Consider the following 11909-nt stretch of genomic DNA (forward strand, 5'->3'; position numbering starts at 1 on the left):
AGATGTACTGAGACATTGAGACATGTACTTAGACATTTGCAATTTGATGAAATGAATGAGAAATTCAATTCTGTTGTGAACAATTGCCAAGTGGTTTGGAGGTCTGTCCATGTTGTTTTGAGAATGTCATTTCGGTTTCAAGAAATGAGCCAAACCAATGGAGAAAAACTGTAATAATAATTTTTGTTATTAGTGTATTTTAATTGTTTATAACTTAATAATAATAATAATAATTCATTGTATTATTTCTTAGAATCTTTATCTGAAATTCCTTGAAAAGGCTTGCCACATCACATTGCATTCTGGGATTGCTAACTGGGAGTGTGTCTATAGTATGATTCCCCCAACACTGTCCAGGTAAGCGAGCTGTTCTCTCCTCAGGGTCGAGCAGTGAAGCTGTCGCGCACACACACACACACACACACACACACACACACACACACACACACACACAGTCTCTGCAGGATCTCTGACAGCAGGAACAGCCTGACCTCACAGCTGAAGGATCCGGGGCGGTTGCCAAGGGAACAGATGTTGAGAACAACTGCACACACAGCTGGACGAAACACGGTGCGTGCTGCGAGGAAAAGAGGGAGGGGCTTGGGGTGTGTGTGTGTGTGTGTGTGAGTGAGATGAATCTGTGTGAGATGAATCTTTCAAGAGAACAAAACCACTGTGGAATTATAAATGAGGCTCAATGAAATTATGCTGTCGAAACACGCCAACACATGATCAGGACTGGGGAACGTGTGTGTGTGTGTGTGTGTGTGTGTGTGTGTGAGAGAGAGAGAGAAAGAGAGAGAGGGAGGACAATAGCTGAGTTTCCATACAAGTTGCAATTTCATTTATGTAATTTTTTTTTGCAAAATATCATAACACGGTTTGTCAATAAAGCAGCATTTCCGTCCCATGTGTTCTAGAGAACAAAATCATAATTTCTCAGAAGCTTTCACAGCTTTTTAATGCACATCTATAAATGTATTTTATGTGCTTATCTTTTAACAAAAGAAATGTATTCCACCTCAAGTGAACATTTGCATTTCGTACGCATATTTTACTCTCATACAATATATCCCAAAATGTGCATAAAAACACATGAATAGCACTTGGTTTTTATTTTTCCGATTTTCATTTTTAAAATAAATAAAATAATAAACAGAGAGTTAGAAATGTTTGCTTGGCGACTAACTGAAATAAAATTGTACTTTTTAATGTTATATTTTATTTCTATTAACATGATTTTAGTTTTGTTTGTTTAGTTGAGAATAACAGCTGGAGCTGTACGAGTCTGGATGAATTGAGAACCACAATCTTTTTGCAGACAGACAATCAAACAAAAAAAACGTCAACTAGAGGTTCTGACAAAATCTTCATTTCTGCAGTATATTTTAAAATATTTGGGTTGAATAAATGATTCAATGACTCACTCATAAATACTTCACTTGTTTCATTACTGGTTGAATAAGCATTTTTGAATGAATCTCTTTAATAAATTATTTAATGACTCTCTTTTATAAATACTTCACTTGTTTCATGACTGGATGAATCAGTGTTTTTGAACAAATCTCTTGAATGAATGATTCAATGACTCATAAAGACTTCACTTGTTTCATTACTCAATGAATCAACATATTTAAACGAATCTCTTGAATAAATTATTCAATAAATCACTTATTCACTTCACTTATTTCATGACTGGATGAATCAGCTTTTTTGAGCAAATTGCTTGAATGAATGATTCAATGACTCACTCATAAAGACTTCACTTGTTTCATTACTCAATGAATCAGTATATTTGAACGAATCTCTTGAATAAATGATTCAATAAATCACTTATAAAAACTTGACTTGTTTCATGACTGGATGAATCAGCTTTTTTGAACAAATCTCTTGAATGAATGATTCAATGACACTCTTAAAGACTTCGCTTGTTTCATTACTCAATGAATCAGCGTGTTAGAACGAATAAATGATTCAATGACAAACACATTTTTAACAGTCACTTGTCGCCACCTACTGGTGTAGCAATGTAATTGATACAATCTTAATCAGAAGCATCAAGTTACTCAAGTTGTTATTTAGGAATAAGATCACATGGGAATTGAACAATTCAATTGAGATTGCAATCTTTTAACGGTTAATCGTGCAGCTCTAATAACAACACTGTTAGATGGAAACCTGGCTGATGTAAAAAGGTCAACAGTGTTTTCTGGTGTTTGTAAGTCAAGATTCTCTATTATTGCTCATTCTTAACTATAGTTAGAGATTTGAAAGCAAAACAAAATAATAAAATCTATCATTGCACAGGAAAACACCACTCACACTCTCTACGGTCAGACAATGAAGAGGTGGCTTGTGTCAGTGTGTGTATCTCAGCAGCCGGTCAGCATTCACTGTCCCTCCTAATGGCCGCCTGACATCCCTGTCTTCCTCTCCGGCGCTAATAGACAGATGGAGAAGGGAAAGTAGTCCTGTAGCTCTGGGTGTCTGTGAGTGTCGTGTAACCACACATTTACCCTGAAAGAGAGAGCATCGTTCTTCAAGAACAGCTGGTTGGGCGACATGGCGGTACTAAACCGCTGATTAAATGAATTTCTGCAGCTCTTTCCATCTGCTCAGAATTTCATCTTAATGAAACAATCTTGTTTTCTCAACATGATTTATGACATATCTATCTTTTTTTTATCATTTTATTTTTTCCCTGAGACCCAATAATGTCTTTATAGCAAAACACATACTTGAGTTTTTCATTACCATTTGTCTTTGCAAACACCTGTGATTGTTCATCTAACACATTGCAAGTACGTTGTCCTGTTGTACATCAGTGTTATTGTAGTGTCATACTATTATAGTTTTTGTTAAAGTGCCCCTATTATTCTTTTTTAATGGTTCCTAATTTTGATTTGGTATCATGCATCCAAGGTCAAAATAAACTTTAATTTTCTCATAATATATATTGCACATCACCTCCTTTTTCAAAGAGTCTAAAACAACTTGTTCAAAGATTCTGTCTCTCTAACCCCCCTCCTTTCTGAGAGCTACTCTGCTCTGATTGGTCATATGGAACAGTCTGTTGTGATTGGTCTACTCTGCTCTGATTGGTCATATGAAACAGTCTGTTGTGATTGGTCTACTCTGCTCTGATTGGTCATATGGAACAGTCTGTTGTGATTGGTCTACTCTGCTCTGATTGGTCAGATGGTCCAGTCTGTTGTGATTGGTCTACTCTGCTCTGATTGGTCATATGGAACAGTCTGTTGTGATTGGTCTACTCTGCTCTGATTGGTCAGATGGCCCAGTCTGTTGTGATTGGTCTACTCTGCTCTGATTGGTCAGATGGTCCAGTCTGTTGTGATTGGTCTACTCTGCTCTGATTGGTCAGATGGCCCAGTCTGTTGTGATTGGTCTACTCTGCTCTGGTTGGTCAGGTGGCTCAGTCTGTTGTGATTGGTCTACTCTGCTCTGATTGGTCAGATGACCCAGTCTGTTGTGATTGGTCTACTCTGCTGTGATTGGTCAGATGGCTCAGTCTGTTGTGATTGGTCTACTCTGCTCTGATTGGTCAGATGTTCTAGTCTGTTGTGATTGGTTTCCTCTGCTCTGATTGGTCAGATGGCCCAGTCTGTTGTGATTGGTCTACTCTGCTCTGATTGGTCAGATAGTCCAGTCTGTTGTGATTGGTCTACTCTGCTCTGATTGGTCAGATGTTCCAGTCTGTTGTGATTGGTCTACTCTGCTCTGATTGGTCAGATGACCCCGTCTGTTGTGATTGGTCTACTCTGCTCTGATTGGTCAGATGGCCCAGTCTGTTGTGATTGGTCTACTCTGCTCTGATTGGTCAGATGGCCCAGTCTGTTGTGATTGGTCTACTCTGCTCTGGTTGGTCAGATGGCCCAGTCTGTTGTGATTGGTCTAATCTGCTGTGATTGGTCAGATGGCTCAGTCTGTTGTGATTGGTCTACTCTGCTCTGATTGGTCAGATGTTCTAGTCTGTTGTGATTGGTTTCCTCTGCTCTGATTGGTCAGATGGCCCAGTCTGTTGTGATTGGTCTACTCTGCTCTGGTTGGTCAGGTGGCTCAGTCTGTTGTGATTGGTCTACTCTGCTCTGATTGGTCAGATGGCCCTGTCTGTTGTGATTGGTCTACTCTGCTGTGATTGGTCAGATGGCTCAGTCTGTTGTGATTGGTCTACTCTGCTCTGATTGGTCAGATGTTCTAGTCTGTTGTGATTGGTTTCCTCTGCTCTGATTGGTCAGATGGCCCAGTCTGTTGTGATTGGTCTACTCTGCTCTGATTGGTCAGATGGCCCAGTCTGTTGTGATTGGTCTACTCTGCTCTGATTGGTCAGATGACCCAGTCTGTTGTGATTGGTTTCCTCTGCTCTGATTGGTCAGATGGCCCAGTCTGTTGTGATTGGTCTACTCTGCTCTGATTGGTCAGATGACCCCGTCTGTTGTGATTGGTCTCAGCTAGAACTACAGTGTTTGAGGGCGGGGTAAAGTAGAGCCTGGCATTAAGCAAAATTGTTCTTGTTACATTGGAATATAACAGGAAGTGAGACTGGAATTACTGACGAATAATTTTGTCAGTTTGGAATCGATTCTTTTGTTTTACTTTATTTGTAGTTTTGCAGACCTTTTACATTCACAGAGTTATATTACACGCATTTTGTGTGTTTTTGTAATATTTTTTTTGTTTTGTTTTAGTTTTAGTACTTTAAACAAAAATAAATAATATTGCCTTGGCAACTAGCTGAAATAAAATATGTTTTTATGTTTTATTGAAAAACATTTTTTTTTAATGGTTTTAGTTTTGCTTTAGTTAATGATTGCTCATACTTAGTGTGCATGCTTGTGTGTCAAACCTCTGTTCTCCAGGGGGCGCTAGAGTTTAGTGGCCAACAGAATTGCTTCGGTCCGTGTTCACATATTAAAAGGCTGTTTTATTTCCATGCCCTATAATTTGTGCCATTCATTTATGTATTTATTTATTCATTCATGTCTTTATGGAAAGTTTTCAAACCATTGCACATTTTCAGACAGTTTGAAAGACTCGTTGTGAATCCCTGTTATCAGTTGTTTCTGCCTGTGTGCAGCTGATAATCTGATGCTTTGCTGAACCTGTTATCATTCTGACAAAGCAATGAAAGAAATGTTGCCTGCAGCTCGTCCCCGAGCGGCTTCAAATTACTCAATCTGTCTGTTGAATCCTCTGAAGTGTGATTTGTTGAAGTGCATTGCTGTTGCTCCTGGAATCCTTCTGGTCGCAGTGGAATAATGTTTTCACTAACAAAAGTATGCTCTTTCTGGTACTTGTACAATGGCACTACCATGTTTTTCTGTACATGTACCAAGTTAGTACCATGTTATTATTTTAAGCATCACGCATCTACTGGATGGAGCAACAATTTGAATTTGAATTTGAATATGAAGGAAATTCTAGATTTACACTGGAAAAAAAAATGGTGTAGGATTTACTTTGAATCAATTTTCACTCAAAAGTTGCTAGTATATTTCACAAATAATTAAAAAGAAAGGGCAAATAACACATTGAAATAAACGTGAAATTTTGAAGTAGAATATCACTTGTAAAATAACAATAATAAATAATAATAATTTAATTTTATATTGCACCTTTCTGCAAACTCATGGTCGCGTTTACAATATTATAACAAATAAACATGACAGCAGACAAATAAACAATACAAATAAACTGAGAGAGATAACATAATAAACTGAGGTAGATAACATAATACATTTTTGAGGCAATATAATCAGATTACTTTTAGATTACTTTTGAACTCCTTTCTCACATTGATTTGAATAGGATAATCTTTACTGTGTGTACAATGTACTCCAATAATCAATAAACTTAAACAAAAAATCAAGAAAAATGCATACAGCATGAGTATGTTTCTGGCATTAGAGTCACTTACATTCAGTGCTGATTATAAACATAATTAGATTCCAAAAAAATAATTACTTGCACAGATTAGAGTTGATTACATGATTGGAGATTGAGTAGATGTTATTCACACAATGATACAATACTTTGTTTTGTGTGTGTTTCATAGCGTTTTCGTTTTATAATTATTTATTTTATTTTTACATGTTTATTAATTATTAGCTTCACATGTTAATAATTAACATGTGGGTCACATGTGAACGAGCTCATATAAAAAAGCAGTACCTGTGTTTGTCCAGACGGAGGCGCTGATGCTACACACGAGATGTGGGTGGCATGTGGCAGCAGGGAGGGGCCGTTCGTCTGGGCCAGATGACCTTGATAAAGCCAAGTGTGAACGAGAAGGAGGCTGAAAGGAGGGGGAGCCTGCGGCGCGAGAGACATAATCCAGCTCAGAATTGAACATATCGATTCAGAGAGAGAGAGAGAGAGAGAGAGAGAGAGAGAGAGGGGGGGATAGTAGAGCTTGTGTTTTAGTCAATGGAAACATGATTCTCTTCCGTATAACACCACGCCCAAGTCAGGATGCTCATTCAGCCTCCTGCATTATTATTCTCTAGATCTGACAAAAAACATCACATCAAAATAAAGCCAACAGCAATGCAACTTCATGGCCTTCAGCGATTCAAAAGTATGAACGGACTTTTAATGATTATATAAGATATGCAGTAGAAGTTCAAGTTTATTTTGGATAATTTATATGAATATTTAATATATTTAATAATTAGACACCGGTGGCCGTTGAGTGAACTGCAGCCAGTGATTAACTGCTCATGCTCGTTAATGAACATCCCAGCGCCGTCCACGCAGATGAGAGCGACGGTTCGATGAATATGTTAATATGTGCTGCGCGCGTTCCTCTCAATAACAAAATAAACACAAGAAAAATGACAGCAGTGAGAAAACAGCAGTTCAGAAAACAGGTGATCATAGTGATGTGGATATGTTTACAGCAGCGCCGAGATTCACCGGCAAATTACACTGTTATGATTATATAGATACTATAGGGTAATATATTATATATATTACATATATAATATGTCTATATAGTCTCTATATATTATATATATATAATATATAGAGACTATATAGATCTGGCTATGTGAGACTATAGTTTGAATGAATCCCTTTTCTTTGCATGACACAGTGGAATTACAGCACAGAATGGCTCTTTCAGTATTATCCTCCTGAACATTGTATAAGCATTCATTCATTTCATGTGTCATAGAACGGAAGAGAGCGTAAACATCACATCCTTAAAGGATTTGTTCACTTTCAATAAAAACTTTGCTGATAATTTAATCACCCCGATGTCATCCAAGATATCTATGTCATTCTTTCTTCAGTCGAAAAGAAATTAAGGTTTTTGAGGAAAACTTTCCAGGATTGATCTTCATATCATGGACTTCAATGGCAACCAACGGTTTGAAGGTTCAAATGTCCGTCTCATTGCAGCTTCAAGGTCTCGACACGATCCCAGTCGAGAAATAAGGGTCTTATCTAGCGAAACGATCAGTCATTTCCCCCCCCCCCCAAAAAAAAAATACTTTTTAACCACAAATGCTCGTCGTGTACCATCACTGAGATGCGTCACATATTACGCCATCACGTTGGAAAGGTCACAATTAAAAAAAAAATAATAATAATAAATTAAAACAAAGATGTCGGATGATTTTGAAGTTGGAAGAAAAAATGAGATGGAATTTCATTTATACCTTCCCTACCTTTCTGAACCGGAGAACACAAACAAATAACTTTGTCGCAATGCGTCGCACATCGCACAAGACGGGCATTTGTGGTTAAAAAGTGTATATATACAGTATATACAGCGGGGAAAATAAGTACTGAACACGTCATCATTTTTCTCAGTAAATATATTTCCAAAAGTGCTATTGACATGAAATTTTCACCAGATGTTGGTAACAACCCAAGTAAGCCATACATACAAAGAAACAAACAAAAATAAGTTCAGAAATTAAGTTATGTGTAATAATGTGAAATGACACAGGGAAAAAGTATTGAACACATGAAGAAAGGGAGGCGCAAAAAGGCATGGAAAGCCAAGACAACTGCTGAAAACTTACAGTAATTAAAAAGCAATCCAGCCCCCTGTCAGTGGAAATTAATAACAGCTGGTTCAGTCCCAAATGATGGCCTACAAACAGGTCTCATTGCCAAGGTGTCACACAAGACACATCTCATGATGGGTAAAAGCAAAGAGCTGTCTCAAGACCTTCGCAACCTAATTGTTGCAAAACATAATGATGGCATTGGTTATAGGCGCCATTCTAAGCTTCTGAATGGTCCAGTGAGCACTTTTGGGGCCATAATACGGAAGTGGAAAGACAATAATTTCACCATAAATTTGCCTCGACCAGTGCTCCTCGCAAGATTTCTGATAGAGGAGTGAAAAGAATAATCAGAAGAGTTGTCCAAGAGCCAAAGACGCCTAGAGACGCCAAAGAGTTGTCCAAGAGCCAAAGAAGCCTAGAGACGCCAAAGAGTTGTCCAAGAGCCTTGGACAACTCTTCTGATTATTCTTTTCACTCCTCTATCAGAAATCTTGCGAGGAGCACTGGTCGAGGCAAAAAAAAGACACGCCATCACCCGTTACAGCACCTTTGCTGGAGGATCATTGGGGTGTCGAGGGTAATTAGGTAAGTCGGACACAGTCCATTGATTAGACTTAATGACTGACACCGAATGACATTCCAGTAATCATCCCGGGAACCTTCCGATAACCTCGGAGGTCAGCGCTCTAAGTGCTGAGTCTGTGTTCTCTCTCCTCAGGCCTCTATTCTCCAGATCTCCGTTTGATTCGCTCACGCTGAACTTTGACACAGTTTGCTTTCCAGAGAGACGCAGTGAGCAGAACTCTCAGGAATTATGTGTGTGAAGAAATTGATTTTTCTAACCCTCATTCCAGTGAGAAATCAAAGAATTTATCAGTTCTTCTATTCACGTGTGTGAATGTAACAGCCTATTAGGACAGTCTCAGACTTAACAAGACATTAGCATAAAACAGTTATCAGGAAAAGACATTAGCTGTGTCTCGAAATGCAGAGCTGATGTCATTAATAAACCAAAATAAAGCGGAGACTCTTAAGTATCTGAAGTCCACTGATACCAATCCAGATTGCATTACACGATGTTTGTCTATTCCAGCCACTGTGCAATATTTATAATACAGAGAAATAAATAAACCAGTATCTATTGAGAAGGCATGCAACCATTGTCAGATATTAAAATGCAATTAAAAGGCTATTAAGACAGGGGTGTGATCCTTTTGAGTAAGGGGTGTGTTTGTTTTGGCGATTATTAAATATCAACAGCATTTCATTCAATAAAGAAAAAGAAAGAAAAACAGTGAGATAACCAGAATATATTGTAATGCATTTTCATTATATTGCAGAATCCCCTCATCACAACAGGAGTCCCATTTCATCTGCCATGATGAAAAGGACAGGAAACTCTAACATCCAAAAGAAGTTCCACAAACAAGGAACTAGGCTAGGAGATAAACCTGCAAAGACAATTGCCAGGAACTATTTGTGGAAGGGAAGGATGATGACATTAGAATGTCACTGATCACAGACTGATCCCATCACCATTTGCCCGTTGTTTGTCTTCATGCAAAATATACAAACTTGCCTATTAAGATATACGTGAATGCATGAGTACAAGTTCAATATTACCCAATGATGTTTGGTCTTTATGTTTTCAGCACAATGTCTAGGTTATCCTGGAATTGGTTTGGAAAGTGAAATATGCATAGGAAAAACCTTAAAGACATTGTTCTATACATGAACTTTAACCTCCTCATGCCAGAGAGGGGCTATATGGTGGCCACCTCTGACAGCTTCAGCCAATCAAACGCTGAATCTGAAAGCCGCCAATCTGCAAATCCCTCCTCCTCAGGAGACAGAGTCGTTCTGGTTCTGGATCAAGGTTCCAGTTCCTCTAAGTGCAACTCTATGGAGTTGTGAAGTTGCAGACTTTTGACTTGTACAAAGAAGAGAGAGAGAATTACTCCAGTTTTGGTTTCTTTACACTGGCTGCTGGTAAAATTCAGAATTGAGTTTAAGTTTTTGTTGATGGTTTGTAAAGCATTGCATGGTATTGCCCCATAATATATTGTTGACCTTTTGATAACTTATCAAAACACCAGAAATATGAGATCTTCTAGTCAGATGATTCTACATGTTCCTAAAATGATTAAAATCACAGGGTGATAGGGCTTTCTCTGCGGCAGCCCCACGCTTATGGAGCCCTCTTCCAATTTAAGTATTTGAAGTCATATCTATTTAGCATGGCTTTTAGAACTGATTGAGCAAACAGGATTTAATTTTGTGTGTGTGACTTCACAGTATGTAATTGCTTTTATTGTATTATCTATGCTGGTAAGCACTTTGGTCAACGGCAGTTGTTTTAAATGTGCTATAGAAATATACATTTGTATTGTATTGTTGCTCTCTCAAGACTCTAAAGCTCTAAAGAGAGAGAGAAAAAAAAGTTCTGCAAGAAGTAAATTTGGGGAGTTTGGAAACAGCAACAGAGACAACGATCACAAGCTTATGACCCAAATTTCAAGATCTTCTGTACCAACTTCAGAATCTTCTCTTCAAGGATCCTCCATCTGTGTGTTCCAGATCGCCCGGATCTTCAGCACCAACTTCTGCACCAATTAATTTCAATAGGACTTATTCCGCCATAATATGTGTTGCAGATTCTCCCATTCATATGTAATGTGAGTGCTCTGTTTTTGTAAATATGAAGAGTTCAGATGCAAAAGCCTCTAAGTGCCATCTGAAATTTTCTTCTAGAATGATCATTTTTATCAAGCTCTTATATTTAAGTTCAGAATTTAGTCACTTAAATGGCAATAAACATGACCTATTAACTGTCATTTAAGTGAAATTACTGAACTAAATAATACCGTTTTTCTGTTTTTTGTTTCAAAACGAAAAACCAAATAACCGTTTTTGGTGTCAGAATCAAAAAACGAAAAACCAATTAAAAACGGCCCGTTTTTCGTTTTTGGCGATCATTTTATCGTTATTCCTTTTTGAACAAAGAATGAAGAGAGTCTTTGAACTTCAGTCAATTCGTTTTTCGTTTATAAACCAAAAACGGAAGTCACCCCTTTATTCGTTTTTTCAAAAAAAACGAAAAAAAGAGATTTCTGCTTGATTTTTAATTTTTTTAGTTCACAGGCAAAAAACGAATAAATGACGTCAAAATTCGTTTTCCACATGTGGGCGGCCTGACACGCCCCCTTCCGCCGATTGGTCAAGCAAATCTGAGCATGTGACGTCATCAATTCAGTTCAGTGACGTCGCTCAGGTCTGTTCAACAAAATAATAGTCCTCTACTATGGCTACAGATTCTTAAACTGTACAGGGCAGGTCCTATTGGGCTTTCTTCTGTGCAACTTTACACGTTTCACAGAAATCTTTACATCAGAAATATTAATTATTAGTCTGCCACCAGCTTGTTTTATTTAGCTGTGCGGAGTTATCTGTGTGGTGAAGCTGCGCTTGACAGCGCCGAGCGGGAGAGGCTCACTGACCAATGTTCAGTCAGCAGTCAGAACTTTTCTTTTAGACGCTCCGTTTTGCCACGGGATGGTGATTGCAAATACTGTAATGGCAATCGGCTGAGGGTGGGTACCGATGATGGTGAAATACATTTTTACTGAAACTGTAATCATAGCCGCGACCCGCGAGAATGAGACAGATGATTAACAGGATGATAGCGGAGGCAATTAAAGGCGCAAGATAACTTCTGTTAACAAAAACATAAATAAAAAAGTGTTTAATATAAGTGACTTTGTTTTATTGTTTTTGTTGTTTTTAATCAAATAATTGTGAACCACAAACTGAGCCTTCCAAATATATTTTATATTTTGTTATAATATGGGTATTTTATAATACAGCATAAATAAA

This window comes from Abramis brama, assembly GCF_963993115.1.
Source record: "Abramis brama genome assembly, chromosome: 10".
Classification (NCBI taxonomy): domain Eukaryota; kingdom Metazoa; phylum Chordata; class Actinopteri; order Cypriniformes; family Leuciscidae; genus Abramis; species Abramis brama.